The sequence below is a fragment of the Pongo abelii genome, chromosome 16, assembly GCF_028885655.2.
Source record: "Pongo abelii isolate AG06213 chromosome 16, NHGRI_mPonAbe1-v2.0_pri, whole genome shotgun sequence".
NCBI classification, from domain to species: domain Eukaryota; kingdom Metazoa; phylum Chordata; class Mammalia; order Primates; family Hominidae; genus Pongo; species Pongo abelii.
Window position 1 is genome coordinate 70,991,581 of NC_072001.2, and position 5,232 is coordinate 70,996,812.

The 5,232-nt window shown below is 49.1% G+C and overlaps 1 non-coding gene across 1 annotated transcript; it reads right to left on the reverse strand.

Moving 5' to 3' along the window:
• Positions 1 to 2,022: 2,022 nt before the first annotated feature.
• On the reverse strand, positions 2,023 to 2,129 carry LOC112129311 (U6 spliceosomal RNA). The gene has a single exon (XR_002911713.1). It is a non-coding gene; the product is annotated as a U6 spliceosomal RNA (small nuclear RNA).
• Between the last annotated feature and the right edge of the window lie 3,103 nt (positions 2,130 to 5,232).

Below are 5,232 nucleotides of genomic sequence, written 5' to 3' on the forward strand. Positions count from 1 at the left end.
ACTGTTTTCTGTTAATATATGTAAAGCACTGAGAACAGCTCCTGGCACACAAGAAGTGCTATTGTATTGGTGTTTGCAAAGATTACAACTCCCTCTGAGTTCACTTTCCTGAGACTCAAGCCAGGAATGCTTTTAGAGTCCCAAAATGGACCCCAGTCTGTCACCCTCATCTCCTCCAGGGGCCCAGAAAGGGGGCCCAGAAAGGAGGACAAACCAAGGAGGACAAACCAGTGCTTTCAAGCCTGGACTATTGAGCTTTCTGGAAACACATTCATAAGAATCTACAAGCACAGAGGTTGGAAGGGCATCCTGCAACGCCAATGCATTGACTCTACTTGTCCAAAGAGGTGAAGACTTGCCCAAGTTCCCTCAGCAGGTTAGTGCAGAGGAAAGGAAGTCAGCCAGGTCTCTGGATTTTCTGGGACTAGGAACTGCCTGTGTCTTTCCTAATTTCTGTTCTAATCTTTTCTTTTCTTTTTTTTTAAGTAGAGACGGGGCTTCACCTTGTTGGCCAGGCTGGTCTCGAACCCCTGACCTCGGTATCCTCCCACCTCAGCCTCCCAAAGTACTAGGATTACAGGCGTGAGCCACCACGCCCGGCCAGTTTCTTTAGAACAATCTGAACGGTCCTTTTTGGGTCAAGTCCTTCACTCTTGGATTCTATTTTACTCCCCATAACACCCCCTTCCACATACATAGACTAATAATATTCCAGTCTGATGGATTGTCTGTGCTGAAGGAGAGGGAGTCACACCGACATTGGTCGTTTTCTTATTTGGCATCCCAAGGGAGACATTTAAAACTACTCACCCAATTGCCCAAGTGGCCTCCAAAGAACCAGATATCTCTAGGGGAAGAACAGAAATCCAGCCAACAAAGATTGTCCTCTAACGCCTTACATAGAAGGCCCAGAGCCAAGGAAGAGGCGGAGATGTCCCGCAGTCCCCTATTCTCGGCTGTTACCTGGAAAGGATCATTTCACCTCCACTGAAGAGAAAAGGAATGAGTCCTGAATGGAATGCTGCCCGGCAGCTCCCAGCGCCCGCTGGTAGAGTACCCCCCGCTGTCCCTGGGTGGCTCCAGGGCTTCGAGCCTGACCGTCCTCCTGCCACACTCCTGGAGGCTGGGAGCTGTGCGGCCGCTCCGGGCAGGTCGACTGAGGTCCCAGTGGCCGCAGGGCCCACGTGCATGCTCAAGCACTAGCAAAGCAGATGCACCATTTTTCCGTTGGAAAGATATTTCAGAAAACATTGACTAAGTCATCGAAGGAAATCTGAACGTGGTTGGACTTTGTTTCCTCCTTACCTTACCACTTAGGACCGTGTTTCTGCAATTCAATTACCTGAGGCCTGGGTCCCGATCTTTTCAGGGTCTGTGCTTCTATAAGTCTTATCAGGCTTTACCTCTCAGCGATTGGTGTAAAATGATGACAGTAAAACAGTAAAACCCACAGGGTGGGGCTGTCAGGAATTTTTTAAACATTATTTTATTTTTCTGCTCCCTTCCCCTTTTCTTTTTTCATTTCTTTTATTATTTATTTATTTGGTCTGGAATATTTCAATGAAATATTGGTGAAGCCCTTGACGTATGGTAGATACTCATTAAGTGGTGGCCTTTTTTTTTTTTTTTTTTTTGATTCAAAGGATTCGGTCACTTATTGCAAGTTCCTCATACGTTTATCGTTGCACTAGTTCCTGTTACGTTTCGGAGCTTAAATGGATTAACTTTGGCAAGACGAAATTTCCTTAAGTGTAAGGTACTGCAATACTCAGGATTGTGCAGAAGGAAGCAGAGGCAAGATGGGAAAGATCGTAAACTGGGGCCCGAGGGCCAGATACAAAATGCACCGCAGAGATGAATCTGCCTAGGCTCCACCTCCTTCTATTCCGTCTCCTAGGACTACTACATTTTCTTTGTGTTAAACAAAAGATATAACCTGTAGATGAAAGGCGTTTTCAGTGGTAAACCGTGCACCGGCGTATAAACGTGGTGTAAAAAAAAAACAGAAAAACAAACTGATGCAAAAATATGGAACGCTTCACGAATTTGCGTGTCATCCTTGCGCAGGGGCCATGCTAATCTTCTCTGTATCGTTCCAATTTTAGTATATGTGCTGCCGAAGCGAGCACGGTACTTCGCCCTTTCCAGAAATTATATAAAGCCAAGAAATCGAAAAACTTTGCACTTATGGTAAGCATATGTAGTCCATTTTAAAACATAATTTTTAAATTGCAAACTACCCAAGAAATTATTACTTTCTACGTCACATATTTTGTACTGATATCTTTGTGTTTACAGTCAAATTAATTCTAATTATCTAACAGTCTTGTATCGTATATGCAAATATGAAGGAATCATGGGAAATAGGCCCTCTTCCTGCCCCACCTTGGTGCGCGCCCGGCGGACGGTCACTCTCCGTCACGTGGTGCGTTTTGCCTGCGCGTCTTTCCGCGAGGCCGGGGAGGCGCGGAGGGATCAGACGCGGGCTCTTACTCGAAAGCTGTGCCGGCGTGAGGCACCGCAGATCCCCGAAACTACCGAGCCGCGTCTGCGCGACGCGAATGCATTTTTGGAGCGAGGGGCCATGGTGCCCATGGGGTTCCCACGGGTGTTCGACTCGGGACCCCGAAAAGGTTGCGAGTCGCTGGTTGGACCCTTCCCTGCGCGGGGACCCGAGAGACGTGACCCTAGCGAGGCCTGGGGCCACCCACTGTGGGCCGGAAGGGGCAGACAGGGGTTGCGGCGGGGGTTCGTGGGGAGGGTGGGCCGGGCGCGCCTTCAGCTTCCGCTCGGCTTCTCGGGACTAGCTCTCTGCATTGGGACCAAGGGGATGAGGGTGTCTGCTTTGGGACGCACACTTCCAGTAGTGGTGGAAGTCTGGGAAGGGTCACCACCGTGTGAGCCAACATTTAGAAAGAGCCAGGCGCTTAACGCTTAACCTAAATGGTGTCATTTCCCCCATTTTGCAGTTTAGCAAACAGGCTCTGGGAGGTTAAACCATCTGCTCCAGTGATCCTGCCACTGGTTAAAGTAGTTGGGATTTGGATGCGAGTCTGGTTTCAAATACTTTTTTTTTACGCAGTAGAGTTTGGAAAAGATTTGAGACCACAAGTGCAGCCTCCGCTTTCCTTGTTAGACTTACTCCAGAAGCCCTGACCAGCTCAGACTTTCCTTCCTACTTCCATTCCTTCAGCAAATGTTGAACACCTGTGGTGTCAGCACCCGGGCTTCAGGGGTGCGTGAGTGGGCAGGGTTGCTATGGTCATGGAGCTCGGTTCCAGCAGGGGAGCCAGGCAGACATGAAAGAGTCCTCTGGATGCCGAGACGTGTGCTATGAAAGTGTGGGATAGAAAGTGCCTGGGGGATGATGGCCACTTCAGTGGGGGGCAAGAGAGAAGGTGACATTGGAGCTGTCATTGATGATAACGGCGGCAGCGCTGAGAGGACGGGGACCGAGATCCAGGCAGAGGACCTTGCAACCACCTGAGTCAGTGTCACCCATCTGGGCCAGCCCTTTACGGGAGACCACTGTGGTGGTAGTTGCTGCTCCCAGCAGTGCTGTGGCTCAGTACTGAGAGAGGGGAGGGACCTGGGGAGCCACCGCCAGGGAGTTCGGGCTTTGGAGGCTTGCGTTCTCCCCACTCGGTACCCCTCTTCAGTGAAATGGAAGTCATTTGACTAGCTTCTCAGCTGACCTTACTAAATAAGCAGTAGGCAAACGCAAACCTCAGAATGCTAATATGGCCTTTATTGAGTGAAAAGAGCTAATTTGGACAATGATGTTTATCTCAGATTTACAAAAGAGAATTGCAAATAACCAAAAAGCACATTAACATGCATGGGAGATGATGCTAATCTTCGATTAGCATCCACATTTTTATTCATTTATTTAGAACAGGTAGGGCTGGTGGTTTCATAAATGCCTTATTGTGGAAACTAGCACGAGATAGACCTAGTTATTGGTTCAACATTTCTGGCTACATGAGCATGTGTTACTTTGAGCCAGAGGTAGATTTTTTGTTGTTGTTTGTTTTTTTGAGATGGAGTCTCGCTCTGTCACCCAGGCTGGAGTGCAGTGGTGCAATCTCAGCTCACTGCAACCTCTGCCTCCTGGGTTCAAGCAGTTCTCCTGCCTCAGCCACCATGCCAGGCTAATTTTTGTATTTTCAGTAGAGACGGGGTTTCACCATGTTAGCCAGGCTGGTCTGGAACTCCTGACCTCAGGTGATCCTCCCACCTCGGCTTCCCAAAGTGCTGGGATTACAGGCGTGAGCCACCATGTCTGGACTCTTTTTTTTGAGATGGAGTCTCACTCTGTCACCCAGGCTGGAGTGCGGTGGTGTGATCTTGGCTCACTGCAACCTCTGCCTCCTGGGTTCAAGAGATTCTCCTGCCTCCGCCTCCCAAGTAGCTGGGACTACAGGCTCACTATCATACTGGGCAAATTTTTTTTTTTTTGAGACAGAGTTTCGCTCTCTTCCCCAGGCTGGAGTGCAGTGGCATCATCTTGGCTCACTGCAACCCCTCCTCCCAGGTTCAAGCGATTCCCCTGCCTCAGACTCCTGAGTAGACGGAACTACAGGTGTGTGCCATCAGCCCCGGCTAATGTCTGTGTTTTCAGTAGAGACAGGGTTTCGCCATGTTGGCTAGGCTGGTCTCAAACTCCTGACCTCAGGTGATCTGCCTGCCTCAGCCTTCCAAAGTGCTGGGATTAAAGGCGTGAGCCACCACGCCCCGCCAATTTTTTGTCTGTTTTTTCTTGTCGAGCAATTTTGCAGAGGAGAAAGATCTGAGTTCTAGTTCTCATTCCACCTGGAACTGTTTGTGACCTTGGCCTGCTCCCTGTACCTCTCTGTCTCTGGTTCTGTTTTAGCTTCTGCAAAGTGAGGAAACTACCCTAGAGATGATCCTTGACATTTTTCAGCATTGAAATGCTGGCATTCTTGCAACTGGATAACTGAAGGACGTTTTTGGATAATTGTAATTTTCTGATATTCTGCATTCTCCCAGTACCATGAAAAAAAAATAATTAGCAAGATGTCAAAATTCAAGAGGGTTTTTGTTTTCTCTTTGAGAAGGGTGAAGCAAGCTGGTCATCCTGGAGCCATGGAGGGCCCCAGGAACAGCCCACAGGGGCGGCTGTGGATCTAGGGCCTGGGACCTGCTGAACCTTATCACAACATGCCTCTGAGCTCCAAAGGCCAGTACAGAGGAAGCGGGAGGCTGGTGAAG